The 26,230-nt window shown below is 41.8% G+C and overlaps 1 long non-coding RNA gene across 1 annotated transcript in view; it reads left to right on the forward strand.

Moving 5' to 3' along the window:
* The window catches only part of LOC113151094, a 34,742-nt gene that overhangs the window by 5,990 nt on the left and 2,522 nt on the right, over positions 1-26,230 (forward strand). Inside the window, exons 2-3 of the long non-coding RNA XR_003297698.1 lie at positions 7,412-7,513; positions 25,049-25,146. This is a non-coding gene — a long non-coding RNA (uncharacterized LOC113151094). The remainder of the gene's footprint in view (positions 1-7,411; positions 7,514-25,048; positions 25,147-26,230) is intronic.

The raw sequence follows: 26,230 nt of genomic DNA on the forward strand, positions 1-26,230 counted from the left end.
AGTCCCTTTTCCTTCTCAGTAAATAGGGGCTATGCGCTTGGCTGTGCCCTCCTTCCATGTTCACACATACAGTTTGCCGCAGCCATTGCTGTCACGTGACTTGTTGAGTAACAAAACCATGGCGACCATGGATGGTGTTTTCATTTTCATTGACAGGCAATCAGCATATTTTCTGTGAGAGTGCCCAGGGTTTTTTTTTTATATGCTTCCTCTGTACCTCTGTGCTGTGCATGACAGGTGCAGCAGCAGGTTTATAGTATGCATCGGCCCTGAGTCACTTCTTTACCAAACAAAGAATGTGGATATAGTCGTCACTCGGGTGCCATTTGTTAATGTCTGTATTTCACGACTGTATATTTAGTTTCTCATTAGAGCATCCTACCACATTGTTTGTTTGGATATATTTATTTTCAGCTAGAAAAGTTGTCATATTCTGTGATACTGTGAAACATCATCTACAGCATTAGCCAGCTCAAGTCAAAACGACTTTACCCAGGTTCATTGAGCAGAAAAGGAGAACAGGGCTATTTTTATGGTGCTGAGGGTTGTGATGGGATGAGAGGCTCCATGTGCATTTACGTATGTATGTCTGTGTTTGCATGCCCTGTTAACTGACCGAGGCGTCTCAGATAGCTAGTGAGGCTACTACATCATGTTGATGAAAAGGGAACAATAGCTGTGTCTCAGTCAACAACGTCTGTCTGGCTTGGGCCATGTCTCTCTTTCTGTGTGCGTGTGTGTGTGTGTGTGTGTGTGTGTCTTTCCTGGACATGAACTTGAACTTGAGACAGGCAGCCAGACGCCATCTGTGCACCAGGAGTAATGAATTCAGTGCATTCATGGCTGTCGAACAAGCCTAGGCCACCGCCACCCATTGATGAGCAGATGACCCTTATAGTCTGAGTTAGCTCTTCATCACTAATAGAATTCAACATTACCAGCTGGTAGTAGGGCAGTGTGTTTTGGCTGTTAGCCTAAAAAGAAATAGGAGTAGAGGTGTGTTAGAAGTGGTGGGGTTTACACAAATGTGTGCATGTTTGTGTGTACTTCTCAGTGTTTGAGCGTGTGTATGCTCCAAACCCTCAATGTTTACTTCCTGTTTGCCTTTGTCTCACCAAGCAGCTTATATAAATTAATTGACATACACCCCTTCCCCACTGTTTTTTTCTTTCATTAAAGCACCGCCACGCAATTTTAAAGACACAACCATGCTGAATTTCTTACCTATATGATTGAAAGGGCGGGTTGAGTATTTCCCCTGGTAAATAGTAGTAAGTGAATGAGGCATAAACCTTAAACAAGCAAGGCACAATGTGAATTCCTGCAGGCCCTCCTCCCCCTCCTCCTCCTCCTCCTCCTCCTTCTTTTCCTCCAGCTCAAGCTTCTGTCACACACTACTGACGCATGCGCACACACAACAAGGCTTTTCCCTCTGGTTGGTGTCGCCACGGCAACGGTAGGTGAGATCACCATGCGCATGGCAGCATCAGCCCCTGCCAACAGGACAGGTTCCTGGTTTCTGCAAGAGTGAGCGTGTTTGTGTGCGTGTGCGTATAATGCTCTATGCAAGAAATAAGAATGCCACCCCCGCCCTGTCTTCCTGGGCATATTATTGTGTTAAGTGTGTTTCCTGTCTGGTAGCCTCACGTATATTAGTTAATTGCTTTGATTTAAATTGAAGTTCATCTACCTCCTTATAAAACTGTGAGAATGTAGTTAACATGCAAGGCAGAACAAAGTTGGACTTTGTCTGCTAATCTTGTACGCATATATTGAAACAGACACTCAAAAGGTGTCACTGGCTCAAATAATGGTGTCACTGCCAATTAACAGGGATCTGACTGAACTCCCTCCTTACCAGAGCAGCCAGCCATAACATGCCAATAATCCACTAAGGAATGTCATGGTTAGGCCCTTTTTAATGACATCATGCATGGCCACTTGAGCGTCTTGTATGGAGCAGCGGGCATGCTGTGCTCTGCCATGCTGTACAGCCCTCCCCTTTAGCTAACTGCGTGGATATGCATGGCCAACACCTTAGACAGGGACCCTCATACTGTCAAAGAGAGATTTCAAATGTAACCTAATATGAATGTTTTTGAAAGCGATGATGTTGACCTAATGGTGTAGGTTTCTTATTGTCTGGCTTGGTGACATTGTTCAGTGCTGTTCAGTGTTAAGAAATTTCCAGTTTCCTGCAGAACTTTAGCCTTCAACAAAAAAGTAAGTTCCTGATCATTTTTCAATGAAACACGACTTTCATGACTCAGCTGCTCTAAAACTACTTTATGGGTATCTGTAAATCTGTGAATATAACTTTTATGATTAAAAGTGTACAGTTGTAACATGTATGGCCTAGGTGACTGTTGCTGCCAACAACCTACCCTTATTAATCTATTTCTGTCTCTATCGGTGTGCTGGCTAGTCTGCCACAACAACTCCATAAATTAAATTTTGAGGGAAAGTCAAACTACTGTTTCTGTTTCTGTTTAGATTTGACAGTTTTGACTGACCACTGGTATTTAGAAGCATTGCTAGACATTTTTTAAATAAATTAATAAAATGAAGTGGTTGTTGTGCCTCAGAAATACTTCTGATTTGTAAAGCAAACAATGACATGTGAGCTAATGATTCTATTTTTCATATATCAAAAATCTGACTGAATTGTAGGTGAATACAAATTCTCATTAGATGAAGCTTGCAGTCAAGGTACAAACTCTTGACTCCTAAAGTTGTAGAGAACCTCAAGAGCCACGTTATACACCATATGATGCCAATGATAATGCTAACAACTAGCACAATACGCTTTCGGCTATGTATCTGCATGATTAGATATCAGTGCAGTGACAGCGGCAGTGCACACCAAGGCTATGTGCATAAATGCTATGTTTGCACTAGCTCTAACGTTGGCTGTCAGCCTGTCTTCTACGATATCTGTGCTCCACTGGCTTTTGATTATGCAAATTATCCACGCTATAAATAAATTAGTATAATTGCATTTGAAATATGCTGTGGATCTTGCTTGAAGATGAAAGGGTGTAAATAATACATTTTGTGTCACTGCCTTTTTCCATCTTCTATTAATTACAGTACAAACATTGTGGACCTCAATCTAAACAAGCTATGTACTATGCATGTAAGTGATCTTATAAGTATAATATAAGATCTGTCTGTTCCTAAACCATCATGCAAATTGTCTGTAATTGGATTCATTCTCGATTTCCCATTAATAAACTCCCAACACTCTCAGCATAATTCAGTTCAAAAATTATGAAGGGCTTTTATTGTTGAAATGGTAATTATTGTTTGAAGACGATCAGACTTGCACTTACACACACATCCTTATGTTCACTGTCCAAACATCCAGCCTTTATTTTTCCTGTTTTTCATATTACACATGAGCACGTCTGTATTACAAACTGGTTCAGAAAAGGGGAGGATTTACAGAACGCAATTAAATAAGTGTAAATACAGTCAATGTTTCACTAGTACATTCAAAATATGCCAACCTCTGCGCTCTTTGCAAGGCATAAGGTATGGAGGCCTAGGTACAATTTGAATACAGCAAAGCATTTGAAAAATATATGCTGTTTGGCAATTAAATTATGTGGGGTCTAGGAGTAGGGAGCTAGTACCAGTGCTTATAGAATAGTGAGCAGTAGTTGCTACACTCGCATTAGCATCTGGCCCTTTTATGTAAATTTGATGAGAAAGGACTCATGCATATACGCCAGGGCTGGGGTGTACTCACCTAATATCCTTATTAGAGAGGGATGAATTAAATATTTATTAGGGGGGATAAGGGTTTGGAAGGGAGGCCTGTCCTGTGTTGTCATGAGGACCTGAGGTGGAAGAAGAGGGAAAGGGAGGAGGAGGTTGGCTTTCTCTACGAGTGTCTCCCTCTGCCTCAAGGTGCCACCATCTTAAGGCGTTTGGCAGTATTGAGAGTGTGAGGAGGGTAGACCTAAAATGTCCGCTGGCATAGACACGCGCATGCATGCACATTAACGCATACAAATTTCTGTGTGTTATATGGACAGGAACACAGAGCTCTCGAAGTCAATTATTCAATTACTGTCATCGACAGCTATGCTGCAAAGCATTTCATTTGCATGTATAATCCCCTCGATTATTGTTACCTATGACACCGGCCTGTGTTTAGCACCGTGTGTTGGGCACAATCGCTAATAGTAGATGCGTAGTAATCAGAACTATATTCCAATTTACCATTTGTGAGTATTTATAGACCAAGAAAGAATTAGTTTGTGTCATTAAGTTCAGTTTGGAAAATAATTTGTAATAGGACACACACAGTGTCAGATTATTGTGTGTGTGTGTGTGTGTGTGTGTGTGCTCATTTACAGCGTCAGACAGTTGATTAAATTATTTCTTTGCCATAATTTTTAACTATAGTTTGCAACCTTAGACATCACAGAAATAAAAGTCAACATATTGTGTAGATATTATAGATGGTGATCACTGTACTTACTTGAACTTTAGAGATACAGGTGCAGCATTTTAGCTTTTGCGAGTAGTTCATGATAAAACTTGCAGTTTTAGTGATACCTTTCGTAAAAAACTAAAATTACTGCAAATGCTGTCAAGCAAAGAAAAGAAGTCAATGGTAATATTGCCAATTTATGTAAATCAGCACTATACTATTCTGTCTATCGTTTTCTGTCTCCTCTCTAACTCCTTCTCGCTGTCACATTTACACTCTGTAGCTGACCTCTCCTATCTGTTAATTATCATAAATGTGCTTAGTGAGGAAGCGCGCGCACACACACACACACACTCACACACACACACACACACACACATTGCACAAATACAGAGTATTCAGCGAGATACAGACACAGCATTAGCATTCCCTTTCATCCTGAAGTGCTCCTGAGGCATAGCATGAAGAAGAATGTGCAGGAAATTATTCAAGATGAATTATACCACACATCATCCCTATTTTTTGGGCATCGACACACACACACACACACACAAACACACACATACACACACATATATATTCACCAGTTTTGGAGAGTGTGCGATGCAGAATTTGACCATTGTTACAATTTGGGTTATCAATTAAATTTGTTGCTGATGGGTGGATTTTTTTCTGCAGAAACACGCATATTGCTACGCATGTTTTCATGTAGATGTCATTAAGTTCATATACTACAAATGCAAATATGAATGTGTGGAAATTATATCTACAGTATGTGAGCTGTGTCTTGCACAGTCAGCCTGTTGTCCCTTTTTACATTCATAAAGTATACATACAGTATCAGCTGTTCCCCTTCCCTGCCTTCCCATTTCCTCTGATGAGTTGTACGCCCCGGCGTGCTGCCAAAGAAGTGAGAATAATTAAACAGCTGCGTGTTTGAGCCTGGCGTTGGCTAATGGATTGTTACCGAGAGGAAATGAGACAGGCAGCATGGGGGAGCTGGGTGGCAAAGCAGACCTCGACTTTGGATGATGAAACACTGTAAGCCACCGAGGTGGAGAGTAGACACACCTCTCGTAAAGGAAATGCTTTTGTTCTATGACTACTTGTTTTTTGTCATATGGGTAGGTGCAATTGGTGAGGAGTCACGCATGCGAGAAAGGCACAGTCAATACAAAATCTCTTAAGTCTAGATAATTGTAAATATAAATCTAAGTATAATTTCTGTTTTTCACTCCATAATAATCCTCACTGGTTGCGCTCCCCTCTGTGGCATCTTATATTGTCTGTGTGATTGTGTGTGATACACATACATATGCAATTTACATTAGATTTAGCATCCCTTGCATCACCACAATGCTGCTTTGGAGAAAGCAGGCGTTGATTGGTGGCAATATTGTCGCCAGCGTAGCCTATCATCCCCCACCCACCACACACACACGCAGGCTAGATGCAGAGTAGTGGTGGGGAGAGGGAGATAGAAGAGCAAGAGGGAGATGGGATGAGACAAGCCACACAAGCCGCAAAGGGAACGGGGTGAAGGGAGAGGGGGAGTGCTGTGTAGTTACCCTAAACCCTGCCGTAGGGCTTGAAACACACACACACACACACACACACACACACACACACACACACACACACACACACACACATACAAACCACAAGACACACACAGAACAGTGTAGAACATTGAAAACTGGGAATATGAGAATATGCCCTGTATAAAGACATCCTACATGTTTTTATTAGATCTTTTTATGTCTCCTAAAGTGTTAATTTAATTTGAAGGTTATGACTGACATTCACATTTTTTCCCCCTCCTTGATTTTAATGCATTTTTGTTGTTTGTATATGATGAGGTAAAAACCCCAATAAAACTGAAAACTAAATCCTAAGAAACCTCTGTGGCTGATTATTGCTCTGTAGCATCCTGGCAGCGTGCGCGTCAGTTCAAGTGCAAGTGTGTGGCTCTGCATGTGCATGTGAGCATGTGCGTACACGCTGATATGGAGCTCTAATAAAATGTGGCATCTGTCAGTTTGAGACTGACATATCAGAAGTGCATCACGATCACGTGGCGTTACAGCAGAGGAGAAAAAGCGAAAAGATTTCAACTGCACGCAATATATTTGATATGTTCCTGTTCATGTCCTCATAATGAGTCTTAACCAACATGTGAAAATTCAACTAACTGTTGACATTTTTTGCATAGAAACTGAAGACGTTTTGGAAAGAATAATACTAGAGATGTCGAAAGTGCACTTTTCATTCACTGTCTACCACAATATTTTTGATATCTGACCAGTTTTTGACTGGGTCCTTTAAACGTGCATCAACTTGTTGCTGTGCGTGGTCAACACTAAGATCTCAAACCAACCATGAGCCGCTACAATCTATGGTGGTTACCTTTGACCTCAAATGACTTGTACTTTAGCCTTGACATTTGACCTTCTTTGACCTGCTCACCCTCTTGTGAGATGAAGCAGAGGTCAAGGTTGTTTGGATTTACCAACATGAAACTTGTTGGAAACTGGGCTGTGGATGTTAGCATCCACCAGCATTAGACCAAAATGTCTCAGACTCGTAAGTTAACATTTAAACTACATTTCCTGTTCATATTTTGAAGTATGAAAGCACATACCTCCCATGACCTTCAAATGATCTGTACACCAGTTGCTCTTGTGCCATAAAGGCCCCAAGATAGACTTGCTATTTGCAGCATAGAGTGTAAAGGTTGAGACAACATTTGCACAAAGTTATTGCTAATTTGAATTCCTGCAAGTAAACTTAGCTATGGTAAATGCTACCTCTGTTTCCTTTTTCTACTGTATAGCTGCGTTTGCTTTCCTTCCTTTCGTTTTAGTGGAAAAATGTTAATTGTGGTTTTCTCAAGAAGACTCATTCAGCATGTAAAGGTTACCTCCTGGTAAATGTATTCACTCCGTGCTTGTGTGTGTGTATCTTCTGTAGTTGCAATGGAGAAAGGAAGCTGTGGAAGACTGCTGGCAGCAGGAAGTAGAGGCCAAAACAAGATTTTGGAGATGTTTCTTCTTTCCACTGGACCCATATGAGGTGAGCTTGGATTTATAAATCAACATGTGTGTATGGCATGTAGGAATGTACAATGTTATCACAACCTTTAGCTTTTGTCTTTTTCTTTTGTTGTATTTGACAGAAACAACCCAAATTTACCGTAATCACACCCAAACTGTATTTTTCAAATTCGAAAATCACAGTTTCTCAGCTCTGTATAATTTACAAGACTGAAGCTTTTGAAAGTTTTGTTAAAATATCCGAATCTCTTCTCTGGCAGGAGCTTTGACTGAGTGTTTTTCTCCTCTGTGCCCGTTTCTGTTGATGTGTTAGTCTGTGACCGCGTGTGTCTGTTTGCCTACAGCAAAGTTAGCCCGTGTGTGTGTGTGTGTGTGTGTGTGTGTTGGATAAAGGCATAGATGTTAGTAGTGGTCCAGAGGACACAGTAAACAGAATAACAGTGGTTTGAAGGGAGCTCAGGCGATGTGATCTTGGGCAGTATCAAATCCCATGACCCATTCTTTGTCCTGTGGTCCATACCAAAGACATGAGGCACAAGAGAAACAGAGGTTACTGCTCACTGTTCATCATAACAGCGACACAACACACACTCACACACATCATCATCAGTAGCTACAACCAGGAAGTGATTTCAAAAATGTCCTCTAGCCATGCGTTCGCAGTAATTGCCCTTCGCCCTGCCATTGTTTGCGTTGCGTGCAGGACATCTTGCTCTATCAATTAGACCTCCAGCCATTATTACATATGACATTTTTTGCTATCAAAGACAGACAATTTAATGAGAAATTGCTGATTTCCTTTCTTTATTCCAATTCTGACCCAATTTTTCTTACAGCCAGGTGACCTCTCGAAAGCCTGAGATGCTGTAAAGGGTTGGGATATTGGATGTACACAACTAGATTCGCTGTAATGACTGGCATATGTCACTGTCAGCAGAAAATATGCAGCAGCATATGGTAACACACCATGCTAATGCAATGGATGGTTAGACACAATGCAACACACACGGTTTGCACCTCTGGTAAGAAATAAAAGAAGCAAATATGTTGCGTGTCGGGAGTTCTCAAAGTCAAAAGTTTATTTCTTGATGATGCTAAAAAAAAGAAAGGGGCTAAAGAGAGGAGGTGGTGTGACAGCGCCCACACGTCTCAGTGTTCGGTGGTGTTACTCTAACTAATTACTCCCAATACTCACCCACATTTGGTGGACCGCTCAGAAGGGCCAATTAGAAGGGCAGGGCAAGTCACTGGGTAGGGAAAGTCAGTGCTCAAGCCATCTAGATATTACCACAGAGAAATGGTGTTTCATATTGAACTCTGCAGTACACTTTTTACTTTTTACCTTTGGCTTTTGTCATCATGGCACAGCTTTAGATGAAAGGTCTAAATTTGAATATCAGTGTTTTATTTTTATATTTATCAAAACTTTACATGTGTTGTTATCCCAACACTACTTCAGTTCAGCATCAGGTGGAGTCAAGTGAAAACCATTACACTTGTGTGTGTGCACACATTACACAGCTGACTTCAGAATTTAAAAAAAAAACAAAGAAACACCACAGACCTCACTCTTGTCGTCAGACACCCATACTTGACTTGACATTATTTAGTGAGAAAGCTTTTGTATGAGGAACATCTAACCTCATACCAGCCTCTAACTGTGCACAGCATATGGCGTGATCATGGGTTTGAAGCTCAAACAGGACATGACCGCAACTCTCCATCTTTGCAGATACAGATGCACTTTGACAATATCACGAAATGTTTCCACTTGAAATTAGATAGTTTTTTTGTAAGGTTGCATCTCTTTGTCTCTCTCTCTCTCCCACCTCTCTCTTTGTCTTATAACCACACAATATCGCAACTTCTGCATTCATGATTAGTATTTTTTCACTGCTCAGATAATGCAAAAACATTTACACCATAAATTTTGCTCAGTACCATTTGTTCAATATTAAGATACGTACCCATGAAAACCCAGAATGTTTACTATACAGTATAGTTTGTTTACATTGCGTTGCCTCATTTCCTATGCCATACTCATAATCATCTATCAGACATGCATATTTCCAGTACAGCTGCTTACTATTATGGTGCCAGCGGGAGTAAGTATTTACAATGTGCCGGCCGTATTTGTGAATATAAACCCTCCAGTCTTGTAGGCTGGCCTCTGTATCATCAGTGCTAGCCCACAGCGATTAATAAAGTCATCTGCATGTGCCTGAATGATTAAGGAGCACTAAAGCCTCTGTGTGTATCTGTATGTGTGTGTCTGTGTGTTCATTTTGTCTGCACAGATAAAACAACAACAAAGAACAAAGGATGCCAGCATAGAGGCAGGCTTCTCAGTAGATCCATTCACAATCAACAAAATGACATTTTTGCACTATAAAGACAGAATAACAAATTATGATCAGGTGATGCAGCAACAAACAATTATAATTGAAGACTAAAATTAAGCAGACATTTTTTGTAGTAGGGGGAACATTGTAAAATATGTGAAAGGTGTTTTTTCATTGATTTAATTTCCATCTATATTTCTCTTATTTCCCATATTTTAGGTAATTCCATATTTCATGCTTGAATGCAATCCCTTCTCCGTGCTATGTCCTGCAGATGCTCATGCCTCGTAGTGATAGCACAATATGTCTTTTTCTTGGTTGTTTAAAAATTCAGCCAAACTAAAATTTACCAATCTTTTTTTTCTCTCTCTCATTCTGACGCACCACGTTATCACGGGTGTACGAGAGAAGAGTCTGGCATTTGTGTAAAATCTAATCAATTTAAAATTAACACAGATGAAACTACATTTTTTTTTTCTTTTCATTTCATATCCAAGTACCTTTCAGTGGGCTGTGTAATGGCGCTGTGCAGGGAGGTTTCTTCTGCATCATCATACAGTCAGAACAAAGGACATGCACATCGTAAAATCATGCAAATGAATGCAAATTGCTGGCAGCAAGGAATTGCGAGGTGGCACGAGCGGAGTTTTTATATGCGGAGAGAGATGCCAAGGACTTTGTATACAGCTCTTGCTGGACAATTTTCCTTTAGGTTGTAGCAGATCACTAAAAATATATTGGTTTAAAATTTGATTCAAAGGCTTAATAATAAATACTGGACAGATCAATTCACCACGATGTATTTTGTTTTCTTTCTCTCTTTCTTTCTTTCTTTCTTTCTTTCTATCTTCCTTTCTTATTTTTAGTGATGCAACAAAAGAGTGTATAGCCTATATAGCAGTGAATGCATATGCAATACAGTGGCTGCAAACAGAAATATGTATTTGTCTGTGTTTTTATAATGCAATCGTTTGGCCATACTGCCTCTGCTCCTCGTCAAACATGATATTTTCACAAGTTCAGTAACTAGAGAAATTAGCTAGTGCTAACCAATGGCAGGCTTAATTATCCTATAGCTATCAAAAAGAAAAAAATGTGCTTGTATTATTTTCCTTGATATTTGATGTGGTTCTCACCATGGATATTTTAGACACTGGTTTTATAGCATTATACCAGACGCCTCAGCATAGACTGAAATAAATAAATAAAAATATGTGTATGTTAGTGTGTGTAAAAGTAAAGAAAAAAACTTTGTTTTCATCTTAAATTAAGTTTCTTTTATTTATTTATTCGTGATATCACCATATAAAAGATGGTGCAGTGTGTGTTTGCATTTGTGTGTGTGTTATAGCACAAATTAATTCACAGGTTTTATTTAATTGAAATATTTTAGCTAAATCCTCAAATTGTGCTATTGAGGAATAAATATAAGCTGAATCATTTTTGCAAAGCTCTATTTTGCCAAGACATTAATTCCTGCAGCATCATTTCCCCTGACAGATAATAATGTAGACATGGTTTAACAATATCATGTCCAAAGACTCTCATAGCCACACAGCAATAAGTAATTTGTTTCAACATGCATACGAAAAAATCATCATTTAAATAATGCCACCCCCTTAGAAAACACACACACACACACACAGAGAGAGAGAGAGAGAGAGAGAGAGAGAGAGAGAGAGAGACTACCCCGCAGACACAATATGGCAGGGGAGAAAAGGGGGAGGGCACAGACAGACATTCGCCATTGTGCATAATGATGTTAACATTCCTGCATGTCTAATGCAGGGGATATTGAGACAGACACTAGCTGGTCGGCGGTCTTGCTGTGTGTGTTGTGTGTGTGTGTGTGTGTGTGTGTGTGTTCATGGATATAAACTGTAGCAGTGCATAATGATGTATTAATTGTGGCCTGCTCTCGCATGTGGTGTTTGGGCTCCTTGCCGAGGTTACCACCAGGCCTTTGATGCGACCGTTAATCTCATGAAGCATATGCAAGATCACACTGCACTTCATTTCCTAGTCTCGCCTCAAATTGTAGGTGCACCGCAATCTGTGTAACAGGAGCGTCTGTTGTTGTTGCTTCGCACAAAACCGGCGTACAAATGTTTGTTCTTCCTCCCCTGCATACGTTCATTGTTTCTCGTGTTAAGTGTTTGTTAATCTAGATGCGATTAGTGAGAGTGAGAGCTCTGTAAATCAGATTTACAAAGCAGTTTAACTACAATAGCACAACAAAGGGATGTAAACCTGGATCAGTGGCCTAGGTTTTAGAAAATTCATGCTAAATTGGAGGAAATAGCATGATAACAACTATGTAAAACAGCATCATCCTCACCAAATGAATTTTTATGTGGCTTAAAGGGTGTGCCTTAATTTCATACGCATCCATCAAGTGATCCTCCAACACTGTTCTGTATATATATATATATATTTTTTTTTTTTTCAACTTCCTCTCAAAGGGAAAGGCACAAACGCGAAGGGAGGGGAAGTGGATATGAAAATGGAGCGCCGGCATCATAAAAGATGGAAACAAAGAGGGACAGACAGCATACACTGAGAAGGACAGGCAAAAGATGAAGCTCATTTTTCCATGGGCACCCAGTGGCGTCTGCATTGCAGATCGCTCAAATCCCTCTTGAATGCATCCCTGGACTTAAGGGGGGTGGGGAAGGGTGAACAAGGGATGGGTTTATTCTATCTCTGCTTTGGTACACTTTGTTTTTTTTTTTGTGTGTGTGTGTGTTTTTTTTTCCTCCCCCACCAAAATATATTTTTTTCTGTCTGCATCAAATGTCAAGTTAATTTCCTGGGTGCTATGAGGGATGTGTCCTCCACTTCGGCATGTATGGCAAGCCGGTGGATTGTGGCAGGATGCTGTGCATGTTGGTGTGTTTGTGAAGGTGTGTGCGTGTCTGTATGGGTGAATTAGGATAGGGGAAAGGGCCATGGCACGGTAAAGAGAGAGACGAGAGTTGGTGAGGGGGGTTCAGTATAGTATCTATAAATTGGCTCTCTCTGAAGAGCTAGAGAGGTCTGTTGAAAGTATGTATGCATGTGTGTGTGTGTGTGTGTGTGTGGTTGTGTAAGAATATGATCCAATTATTAATAGATGCTTTTGTCAGTGTGCCTATGCCCATGTGCCTGTTCTTATTTTTGCATTCAATTGTTCAGTGCTTTTGAAGGTTCATATAAATTGAATACTAATGCATAAGAAAAAATACTATATATTATAACAGAGGCTTAGTAATTCAGTCATAGTTAAAAAAAAAAACAAGCAAAACTAAAAAGTTGGAAATCTGTATACTATACTTCCAAGTATTTCTCAACAGTCTGGTTAATTGTGGAGTGAAATTTTCTCTAGCACTCCCATTAGCTGTCCTGCATTTCTTGATTGCTTCACCAACTGATACATTGGAGTATATTATGTTAAACAACAGATCAGCCCTTTTTTTTTAAAACCTTGTTGCTTGGCAATAGCAGTTTATCAGTCGTTGTCGTTGTGCCTTCCATCATTGGACCATATTTAGTTTTTGTTTTATTCACTTCATGCTTTTTTCCATTAATATTGAACCTTTAATATCTCCTTTTCTATATTAACACGGATAAACTCTCGCTATTTGTCCTACATTTGTCTTTAGCGGTTATATTTGTTCAAACCCACCTAATCCTTTTAGTGGCATATGCACACTGCTTTTGTCGGCATCTTTATTACATATGCGTCCAACTGTGCGAGTCTATGCACGTGTGCCTTTGTGTATATGTTTATTGGGAAACATTTTGTGCATTTTTGTATGCAGCTGTTAAGTGTATGAAGACAAACTGTATATTTTGTACCGCAAAGTGTAGCATGCCTTATTGCAGAGAACAGGATTATGCATTTGTCAGTCGTGCTTACGCTGATGTATGCTCCTGCCCCACAAATGTCACATCCCATAACCCAGAAAAATTACACCAGTCCCACCTAATTACGCATATTCATGATGCTGTTTTGCATAGCGCTGGTAGCACAGTTCGGTTACAAGCCACGGAGCTGAGGGATGTGGATGAGTGAAAAGGCTTTCAATCCACTGTTCAGTGCATCTCCCCCACAAGCATCAGCTTGATAACTCTACCTCCACGCCATTTTTTATGATTTGACAACATTAAGGAAAGAGAGTTGTTTTCTTACGTCTTTCAGTCAGTCGTATTGGCACTGCCTCCAGCACTCTCAACCCTAGTGGGAATTTTTAATACAGAAATTAGCTTTGTCCTACTTGACGAAGGTCATTTTGAAAATAGTTTAAAAGAAAACTCAAAATTTCAAGATTCAGATTCAACTAATGAGTTCTGATAATAAATCCAAAATCATTATAATAAATGTGATTCTCCTGGTCATTGTTGATGAACAATATGTAACAATATGTAAATCTGAGAGACACCAACACCATCCCACAGCTGGAAAGTTGCAGACTGAGAGAATACAGTTGAAGTTATGACTGTAGGAGAAAGAGGGAGAAGGAAGTACTGGAAACATAGATGAGGTAAAGGGAAAAGACAGAGGGAAGTGGATGAGTGTAGCAGCCAGCACAGTGGCTTATTGTGGCACTTATGGGAGAGACTTAATCAGACTAGGTCCTGCTGAAATGAAGGAGAGGGTCCAGGCTGTGCCACCGCTTGGATAAACAGTGATTGTTTCAGTCCAAACACAGGCATCAATAGAACTATTGTCCCACCAGCTCTCATTAAGAGGCAAACCAGAAATGTGGGGATGAGGAGCAAAAGCAAGGGAGGGAGATAAGTGAAAAAGGGGGCAAGAGGAGAGAAGGGGCTAAAAAAGAAGAGCAGGGGCAGAGCAGGAGGGTGGGAACCTGACAGAAACGAGGATGGAGTGGGAGGGGTAAGTGGAAAAAGAGAGGGATGGAGTGAGGTGGTGAGATGCACTACTCAGATCCTGATCTTTTGTTTTCACACTTTTATTGTCTTCTTTTCCCACCATCTTGTTTCCATGTCCTTCTGTCTTCTCAGCCATTACCTGTCTTCCCTGTCGTCTTCTCTCATCCTTTCATCCACACTTCATCACCCCTACCAGCCACCTACTCAATTCCTACCATCTGTCTTTTGTTCCTCTTCGTTTTTTTTTTTTTTTTTTTGCATTTGGGATGTTGAGGGGATGCTTTGCCTGTCATACCACCTTTGCAACATCTTTCCCATCCAGATCAAGAGAGAGGGAGAGAGGGGAGCGTCGACAAGAGAGGCGAGAAAGAAAAAAAAGAAGATTGGGGAGGGAGGATGAGAGGAAGAGGCGAGAGAATAGGGGCAGGGGCAAGAGAAAAAGAAAAGATCACACTGCTTCCTGGCTTAATGAACAAGGGCAAATGATGATCACAATAGAATACATTATGCTCTTGTTAGCAGAGGCAATCAATTAGCAGAGAGCACACCACTGGCACACCACCTTTCCCGCTTGGGCACTGGCTCATTCACAGCCCAAATGAGTGACCCAAGGAACCCCTTCGCCTCGTCGTTTTTCCCACCCTCAATGCCCGGCAGCCACAAAAGATTTTATTTCATTCCTCAACGTGAAAGGGGACAGCACTGAATGTGCATTTCCACCATATTCACTCTATGTTACCTGGAATATTAGTCAGGTTCCACTAAAGTCAAAGCTCCAGGCTCAATGTAAAACGGCCCCGGTGTGCGTTGGAATGGGCGTACACACGTCCTAGAATATATATTAACCAAATGTAATCCTCTAAATCTCATTTAGTGTCCATCCGCTACACTAACAAAAACCATCTGATGCTGATTGAACTTCCTCAGTCGAAAACTGTCCTCTGACAATACACTGTACCCACTAAAGCTCGGCTCCTCAGGACGGGAATCAGACATGACAATGTCTCTGTGACTGACACTGACAATCGCATACCAAATTGTCACTCAGGTCCCATCAGCAATTCATACAGCGGTTGGGTGAAATTCCTTCATCCTTTTCCCCCCATGTTTTGTTCTTCTTTTTTTTTGTGTCAGCTAGAGAAATAGCTCCGGATAATGGCAGCAATCTATATTGTGAAAGAGGCTAGGAGTAGTTCTGCCTTAACACAGGCACAAATCACCACTGTCTGTCTGCGAATCTGTAAAAGTGTTGGTGACGAGGAGAACACACTACTTTCACAGGGGAACTTTGCTGTGATTCCAGACAGAGGTGGAAATGGAGGAAACAAAAGGAAATGAAGGAAAGAGGGATAAAGGAAAATGGTATTAAGAGACTGGATGCGGACTTGTTTTTTTGTTTTTTTTTTACTTATTCATTTATTTATTTTTCTGAAGGCAGCACAAGCTGAGAGCAAGATGGCCTCAGGTTTGGGTTCCCACAATCTGTTGTGGCTGTGTTTGCCAGAGCATTGTCACTCTACAGTATGGCCATCTGGAGGCTGTGTATACCTGAGTGTATGTTCGTGTTCATTCCACATTTCCCTTTATATCACAGGAAATCATAATGTGCAATGCTGAATAAACAGCATTTCATATAGATGTACATACATTTTGTTGGGAATGATATTTGTCGTAGTCATTTGTAGGTATGTTCAGAAATCTAACTATCAAAATCAATGAGGACCAGAAAAATATGTTTTTTGTCTCATGAAAACATGAAGAAGAATGTGGAGTTCTTATGTGAAAAGTGTAACTTTAGGTCAATGAAAAAGTGATAGCAGTATATTTCGCCACCTGTGTTTACACTAACAACAAAGCAAATACTTTGGGTGGCCATTTTGTGTAGTGTGTGTTCTGTGGATGAGAGATGTTCTGCATGTAGACAATTAACAGTATTAGATTAGGTAAATTGTATAAATGCCACGGCTCCTCTTTCTTAGCAAGAATTGATTTCCTTTTCATCTTCCTTTTCATGTACATATATACATATATTTCTATATATGCACACATACATATGTACATGTATTTTGTTCTTACGCAAGGAACAGTAAAGTGTATTTCTTATTTTTTTAGCATTAAGTGCCTGTATAGAATTGTTTTGTTGGTCCTCAAAGTGCCTCAGAATGGCACAGGGTTGTGTTTTGACCTTTAAAAGAGAGAGAGAGAGAGAGAAAAAAAACAACATCACATTCTCCTCAGATGCTCAGTGTATATTGTATGTGTGCTTGTATGTTTGTATCTGTTGGAATATTCAAGTGCAAAATGCTTATAATGTATTCAGTGTTTTCAAGCTGCAGAGGGCATTGTGTTCTCTCTCCACTTTGAAAGTTGAAATGTTCAACATCTAATGGATGGGGAGCAGGAATGGTAACACAGGGCATGAGAGGAAAGGGGTGCACACAATACTGCATATGCCTGTGTAATGCATCTGGCTGTAGGGTGAGGATTTAGACAAAAAATATATATGTATCATACATATATATATATATATATATATATATATATATATATATATATATATATTCAAATATATCAGTACGAAAGTTGGCTCTTCTTCACATATTAGTTTGAGGAATAACAATTTTTCACATTGTCAAGCTTTTCTCTCCACCTCATGCACCTCTGCGTCACGTGGACGTTTCTTCCTCTGTTTCATCTCCTGTGCTCTTCCACCACTGCGTCCATGTAGAGGTAGTAAAGCTGCTAACATTTGAGTCTAGGCAGGGCCTGGTGACATGGCCTTTACCACCCCACGCTAGGTCTCCCATTGCCACCCATACCCCCCCACTGTCATTCTTAAACCTTCAAGCCATCTTATCAGTGTGCACATGAATGTGTGTCTGTTTGTCTGTGTGTTTGTGTGCTTGGGGACCATCCTGTGCATACAGTGTCTGTGTGTTTAAAGCATGTCCAGATCATCCTCACTCGTGCTTGCTTGTAGTCTGTGTGCACAGTAGGGGACATGGTATGGAGCGACCCTTTTTATGTCTGCAGGGTGAGCAAATACAGTCATCACAGGCTGAGAGGTAGAGGGGCACACACTTGACAGTAGATATCCTAGTCTGATTTAATAAAATGGTCCAAACACCTGAGTTTCATTCTAAAAACTACCAGAAAATCTTACTAAAAATCCCACTCTACAATAAAATCAATACAAACTTCTTTCTTTTTTTTTTTTTATTCCATGACCATAACATTTCTATAGATTATTTGGAAATATTTTGACCCTCACTGTCTGTGTGACTGAGTTTTGGAGGAGCTATTATGGGCACATACAAAGTGCAAAGCTTCATTGTTCTTCTCCAATGCACACACACACACACACACACATGCACACAGGCTCACATGCAGAAACATACAGACATGCTCACCGTCCCTGCAGCCATGAGAATGGAGAATGCTGAGGTTCAAGGTCATTTCGAGTATTCAGCAGCCTGGGGCTCTCCATTGTCAGTGCGCCGCATCTTTTTGCTCACACATGCACTCCAAAATGCACACACAACACATTGGAGGTGGGCGTACGTTTCTACACACTGCGTCTCGCTAACACTCACATCCGAGACAGCAAAGTGTCTGTCAGGTGAGAACATGACACTTCGTGAGCCCACACACACACATACACAAACAGTCCCAGGTGTGAATTTTCAGTGGTAACACAATTATCCATGTTTGTTTCTGTACAACTGAATGTGTAGACACAAAAGAAAGATAGGTCTGGCCAATTACTGTTTTTGTCATCATTTACCTATTCTGCACTTTCTTTTTGTCATACCTGATTATTCTTCAGGTTCCACGGTCTACAGATTCTGCTGTATTGTCTACATTGTGGTTGACAGTTGCCAGTACTGGGCAACCACTGATTTAATTTATCTAGTTTCTATTTAATGAAGGAGTACAACTTTGTGGAAACTGTAGGTTTTAGTGAACAGGGTGAGTAAGAAACAGGGTGAAGGTGAGGAAAAGAGAGAGCAGCAGTGGGTGTGATTAACTCTTTGTTGGAGGTCTGTTGAGCTTCATTGGCTCCAGAGAATAGGTTCCTAATGAACCCAGCCAAGCTTGGACAAAACTTTGTGCTGAAGACAAACTAAGTTATGGTGGTCTGGCAGAGCGCTGGGGGCGAGCCGACTGATATACAACGCCTGGACATATGGTCTCCCCATCAGGGCCTCTCCCAGCCACTTTCTCATGTCCTGTCTTGTGTGTGTATGTGCTTTTGTATGTGTGTCAGAGGGGAGACACGCAAGAGGAATATTTGTAGTGTGATTTATATATATATATTTCTTTGATAACTCATTGGAACAGAAAAACAGTGGAGAAGAAACAGAGGGATGATGCGGGGGGGCAGATAGGGGAGAGGGAAAGAGAGGCTGGTTGATGCTTACTGAAAGCGACAGAGGAGAGAGGGCTGCAGGCTTTGTCTTTCCCGCTGACCCCAATACAGAATCCATTCTGACACATCCTACAAGACATGGAGTAACTGAGTAAATCAGGCCAACCTGGCTGTGGTGTAGCAGGGACCTCGGTGCAATATGAAAGATAAATGCATGGACCACTAAGAATATTAGGAAACAAAAAGGCTGAAGACTTTATGGAGTCTAAAAACTAATGTGATCAAAGAGGAAAGCGGATAATTCAGTAGTAAGTTAATCTTTTTCTGTGCATATGTCCATGCATGCATTTAAAGAGGACACACAGGTAACCCTGAGTGGAGTGAGTAGTTTGAGGCTAATTGTTTGGGTCAGGGTGGGAGCGTGGGGAAGGATGGCTTCCGTGTCCCACCAACGAGGATCTCGGTAACTGAGCTGGCGAGGGGGAGAATGGGCCCACTACAGGGCCACACAGCAGGCTCAAACAACACTTATTATACTGGCCAAACTGTCAGCCAGAACAACTTCATTGTGCCTAAAATTGGAGTTGAAAGCAAGGCAGAGACTTGGGAGGGGAGGGGGCAGTGGGAAGGTAGGGAGAAAGAAGGAGAGGATGCAAAGAGAGGGGGGGGGGGGGGGGGGGGGGTCTGTGGGAAACCGGGGGACTGGAAAAGGGGAGTCCCAGAGAAAGTGCAGTCTTAGGGATGAATAGGGTCAGATGGTGTGAGTCCATTTCACTGAGGAGAATTCCCATAGATACTACACGAGAGGCAGGCGGCCAGGAACAAGGCAATGGCTCAAATGGAAATTTATTAAAATGCATTCTGGGATGAGGAACAGTGGCATTTTGGTATTCCAGTGTCATACTACACAGCCAGGATGGTTTAAGACAAAAGGCATTCAACAGACAATAACATTTAACAAATGTTGATGTGTGTATTTCATCGACCGTGGCCTTCGTTTTTATTTATTTATTTATTGGTCTGTAGAGTTGGGTGCCATCGCAGCTTATATTTGAACACAGATTTTTATTTTTTGTTACTGTCTCTGCACTGTCCCTTCCCCATCATCTCCTGCCAATATCACATCCTATATTAAGAAAATATCCCAAGTCTATGTAATAAACCACTGTGCCACACACACACACACACACACACACACACACACACACACACACACAGTCGACCAACAAGCATTAGGCACTTCCCTGCAGGATTTCCCTGCCTTGGACCCCAGGAGGGAGCTCCGCCACTGGCTTTGAACTGTGATTTGTATATTGTACAACAGAAAGCCCCTTTAGACTGACACTAAACCAGTTTAAATCAGTCCAGCACTGATTTACGTCACCATTCTCCTCTTTGTCTCTCCTCCTTCTCCGGCTGGCCACTTCAAATTCATCTTCCTGCCTCGTAACTGCTGCAAAAGGGGTGAAGTAAGTTTCTCCCTAAACTTAGTCACAGTGAGTTTAGGGAGATGAGGAAAGTCTGTGATTCCCTAAGTGTGTGTCTGTGTGTGTGGGCGCAGGTGTGTGTGTGTGTGCGTGTGTGTGTGCACTCTGGCTTGTCAGTGCAGTTTACTTGAGCATGTGTGTGTGCAAAATGTATAAATGTATATATACACACACACCCTGTTTGATCCAGAGCTAGCCCTGCAGCTCCCAGAGACTCAACAAAAGGCCTCCTCTATCCATTGTATGAGCTGTGTGTTTCCCAGGAGAGCTCGGGCTCAGTGAGAGAAGGGCCCCAGATCGCTTTCTCCTGACATGGATGTTTATTCGCTCTATGGTCCAGCAGAACACCCTCAAAAGCACTGGCCTTAGCATTTTGATGTGCATGACACATAGTTTTGGAAGAGAAAAGAGGGGCTAGAGGGTTCGGGGAAGAAAAAGAGAAAGTGAGTGTCTTGACAGATGAACAGACAAACAAGACAGACAGATAGAGAACAGGGCCTGTCTATGAAGGTGTTCTCAGTGCACTCATATGAAAAGGAATATTCAGGTTGTTCGCCATTTTATTTGCTCCTTGTCTTTACACTAGTCAGCTTTCTTGTCAACTTTGTTCATGAATGTAGATCCACCCAGTGGGTAGGTAGAGATTTCTCTCTGATCTTGACAAGCTCCTCCATCCCTGACTGCATACTAATTTCTTGAGAACTACTGAACCAATGCAAAACAAATATAAATTGCCAGGGCTGCTGCTCATTGCTTTAGATGCACGGTCTTAGCTGCTGTCTATGGTGGGTCTGTAGTTGACTATATGATGTGTTTAGGAATTGGTTCCTAAATCCTGAGCTAATGAAGCCAGTCGGTTCCATCAGCGGCTTAGTGCTTACTGGTTTGGCAATAACTGATTTTGACAATGGCAGGTTAGGTTTTCAGGTTTTAAAGATGATCTGTCCCCAGCTGCTTCTCTCTTCCTCTTTCAGTTGACTTGATCTGAGACTTTTTGAATGCTGCCTATCAGAGTGCTTCACTTTCCGCCGCCATATGTAAAGGTTTCCCTGAGCGCCTGCAGGCTTGACCATGGATCTCAGCAGACCTGTGGAAACCGACAGTTGAAAACAAACATGGTAGGCCGATAGCATCTAATCTGTTGAACGCCATTATCGTCTAAGATATCGCTACGCTTCCCTCCATACTCGCACGCACCCGCCCTTCAAACGAGACTTACTCTCTCACTCTACATCCTTTGAGGTAAAAGCTTATGTGTAGAGGCCGGGAGTGAATGTAAGCCATTGTTATGGTGTAACTGGACTCTACAGCAGGTTGTTTGATCCTGTTTTGGGCCTGAAAGGCCTTTTTTTTTTTTTTTTACTTGAACCACCACATCAGCTGAGAGGGTCAGACAACAGACTCTATTTGTAGACTCCTCTGTGCTTTTATTTTCCTTTGTCCTTTTTCATCCTCACTTTGTTTCTCTTTGTCGCTCTAAATCTCTCCTTTAGATTCAGGTTGGAAGCTTTAATTAACATAAAGAGGAGCGTGCACTCATTCACACACTGTACTTAGGCACAAACATATGCTTTCAGGGACACGCTGTCGCTCTCGATTTCTCCCTCATTCTCCCTCGCGCTTTCTTTAAACAGGATCTTCTTGTACCTCTCTCTCCGCACAGACACTCGGATTATATTTCTCACTTGCACCTCTGGTATGGCACACAGCAAAAGCGAATGTTACAGGAAAGTGTTTAGATGACAAAAGCTTTAGTAAATTGTTTTGTCAACCCACAATACTTCCCATGATACAGCCGAGCTCTTGTTGTGTTCCTGTTTACCCGTCACCATTTCATTATTTACATTACAACATAGAACCATGCCTCTCTATTGTTGAATGATGTAGGCGCTGACTTGCAGTTCTCTCCCTTTGTTATTGTTTTGGCATTGTACTCTCAATTTATGATCTTTTTGGCGTTGTGGCGTGGACAATGTGCATGCTAATATCCCTGTCCCATTATGCCGGCTGTCTTTGTATATCAGCTCTCTTCCCTATGAGCTATAGATGAAGAGTTGGAGGGACCATGGAACGGCGCTGTACGTTTTTTGGAGGGAGATTTGCGCACATACACATACGCATACACACATGCACCCATCTGTGCTCCAGCCCATTTCCAGGCGTGAGAAACTGTACCTTCATTTGCATAAGAATAATTGACACTCCAAATTAGCCTTCCAATCAAAGAGGATTATTTTATTCGGCATATGTGCACGCGGTGAGCATTGCCATGCTGGAGAATATGAAAGGCAGCGTTAAAAAAAAAAAAAAGGAACATGGTCGGGAGGGAACACGTCATAAAAGATTAACCCTTTTATTACCGCATCTCCGACGAGAGGATTTGATGAGTCCTTTTATTAGAAATATAACTTCATATACAACAAAACAGACTTTTGTAGGGAAATAATAAATGTGTTCTTCTCTACTCATTGGGTTCTATGACTGCCTGCTAAGGCTAAACAGTGATTTTGATTGATAGGTATCTTCCCTTTGAAAGCTTCAGCAGCACTGACTGCGTCAGGTGCACGTTTACACATCTATATTCACCTCAGTGGCATTGGGCGCAGGCCAAGAGAGTAAGTGCTATTAGGTAGAGAGTGCTAATGTGTGCGTGTGTCAGCTTGGATGTGTGTGGAACGAGGGTTTGCCCACATTAAACCATTAAAGCAAGTGCAATGTTGAATTATTGATAATGGCTAATGAAAAGGATCAGTTCAGGATGAGCTACAGGCTTAACCACAGCCCTCAGGGCTACTACATGCACACCCACCCACACACACACACACACACACATACAGATTTACACACTCAAAACATCATTCATTTCCCCTTTTCAACAATCTGTTTTAGCTTTCCTCAGACAAGAATTCAACTGGTACTGACACGGTATTCTCTGACTTTCTGTCACTCTTCATTGTTCTATTCTGTTTTGATTACATTACCTACCCTTCCAGTTAGGAGCGCAGCCCAACACTGGGACGAGAGAGCTGCTGTGCGCTTCCAGACCTGCCCAGTTGACAAGCACAAGGGAGAATAAGGGACAGGGATTCAGTTTTTTTGGGGGGAGGGGGTTTAGAGAATGGGGGGTTGAGAGTTTGGGGGAAGGAGGGAGCGAGCCTCGGCGCCAGCCCCTCTGAAGCGCTCAGCATCCCCCCGCTTATGGGATGGCGGATGTGTCTGGGGGTATCCATGACAACACTGCTGCATGCCAGGGACATACCACGGCAACATGGCCAAGTAGAGTTGGTGTTGGTGTGTGTGTGTGTGTGTGTGTGTGTGTGTGTGTGTGTGTGTGTGTGTGTGTGTGTGTGTGTGTGTGTGTGTGCAGATCCATTAAGGCCCACATATCTCAGTGACATTAATATTCACTGACTGAGACAGGGAGCTGCTGCAGCCAGTTTGCTGTTAGACAGCCGCGTATCTCAGACACCTTTATTTCACTCTTTGACTCAGAGGCTTTATATGTCCACTGTATACGTTCACTCTTGTAAGTGAATGTAAGCCGGTTTGTGTAGTTTGCCACAGTTGTCAAGGAAAACGCCTTCTTGCTAATGGTTCAGTATGCCACAGTTTTATGCTTGTACTATATATTTTATACTTTCACAGACACAGAGAGGTGCACCCACACATTCACTCAGGTCATGAAGCACAGGTCAGAACTCACTCTTGAACAAAAATGCACACAGACGAACACACACACACACACACACACACACACACACACACACACACACACACACACACACACACACAGACAAACACAGTCACACTTCTAGCTCTTGCACAGATCAAGCTGTGTTATAATAATCCCATCTGGGACAGCCTGGATTCTCACTAAGAAAGTACCCACATAATGATGCTCATATGTGTGTGTGTTTGTGTGTGTGTGTGTGTGTGTGTGTGTGTGTGTGTGTGTGTGTGTGTGTGTGTGTGTGTGTGTGTGTTCAGGGGGCGTTAGGAAAAAGAGAGAATGGAGGGTGCTTTATGGGTTATATGGGTTATATACTGTTTTATATTTTAAACCCACATGCCTGCCCACACACACATAAGCTCACACACACACTCATGCATGTAGAGTCAAACTCAGATCCTGCGGGAGTGTATTTTTAACCCCAACTGCCTGTGCATTTGCTGAGGGGTTAAAAGGCCGAATGGTGAATCAAGTAAATAATTCACAATAGCTGAAACTCTTTCGATGTAACCTCAGAATGAATGGGGGAGGGAAACCTATGAGACTTGGTTATGTAGTGGCACACTTTAGTCCTGACCGATCCTGCTTATGGTTTTGATTAAAACCGATTGAGGAACAAGGTCAAAAAGACCAACAGGTGAGACAGGACTCATCCTGTGAAGATGTCTGGTTTAATGCGGTATCTGTAGAAAGAGTTCAGCCACATGTATAACTTGTTTATCCACTGCATGTGTGTTTCCTTGTCCTTTAGGTTGCACGGAGGCGGCGTGGATCATGACCCACAAACAAATGGCATAATGACCAGAGTCACCAGAAAAAGACATCAAGGATATTCAGCTCATCTCCAAGGTGACCATGCTTTCTCCTCTCAGGCATTACTGTCTCTGCCCTCTTGTCATATGGGCTATATTTCACAAATTCCCTTCTATGGATCAGCAGTCTCTGCATCCTCTTTCTCAGAGAGTTCTATATGAAAGTGTCTGTAAGACATTTTGAGTGACATTGCTTCTGTCAAACGACTGATTGAAGGAGACACAGAAAGAAATGCTGTGCTAATGAAATCGTCTGACCCACATCCTTTAGTGCTATCCATTTCTCCAAAGACACAGAAAGGGCATTTATACAGGTAAACCATGACTGGTCCCTGAAGTGAAAGAGGGCTTTTTCAGAAGGAAGAGGAGCATCCATTATTTACTATACTGGGGTTGCTAGACACTTAGGAGATAATGCAGTGCTTCAAGCATACAAAACATAGAGCCTCCTTGGTGCTGGAGAGGCCATTGTTGTGTGTTTTGAACATGTCTGTTTCCATCCATACTGACAGATGAAAAAGAATATGTCTCCCCAAGGTTCAGAAGCACGGACAGAGATAGATAGAGAAAGAAGGGGAGGGAGAGAATGGAAGGGTGGAGAGATGTGTTTGTGTGTGTCAGTCATATCTTTGTGCCTGTTTGGTATTCATGTCTGTGTATTTGTGTACATGTGTGCCAATGTACTGCCCCCCAGACCGTTTCTTGGCATGTGTGGTAGTATGTGTCCAAATCTAATCAGTCAATGAGCTAGCCTCACACGCAGTGCAAGCATGTCTGTACCTGTATACATTTACATTTATGTGTATGCATCATATTCTCATGCACTGAGTCTGTGTAAGTAGTCTCTTCCAGTGCTGAAAGGCTTCAGTCAAGTCTTATTCTCTGCAGAGCACCAGCAGTATCAGTTGCCTCCTCATGGAGAGTGGAAGCACCTGACTGCAGTCTACTGGGAGTAGTTAGCAGACAGAGAGCAAAGCATACAACTCATCCACCCTGTTATCAGACTTGGGGCAACACCAAGCACTACTTTCAGCCTTTGTCAGTTTCCCCAGGGACACTTTGACATGGAATTCTTTTTTTGTGGATGAGGGGAGACCACTCCCAAAAATTCCTGTATTTTT

The sequence above is a fragment of the Anabas testudineus genome, chromosome 9, assembly GCF_900324465.2.
Source record: "Anabas testudineus chromosome 9, fAnaTes1.2, whole genome shotgun sequence".
NCBI classification, from domain to species: Eukaryota; Metazoa; Chordata; class Actinopteri; order Anabantiformes; family Anabantidae; genus Anabas; species Anabas testudineus.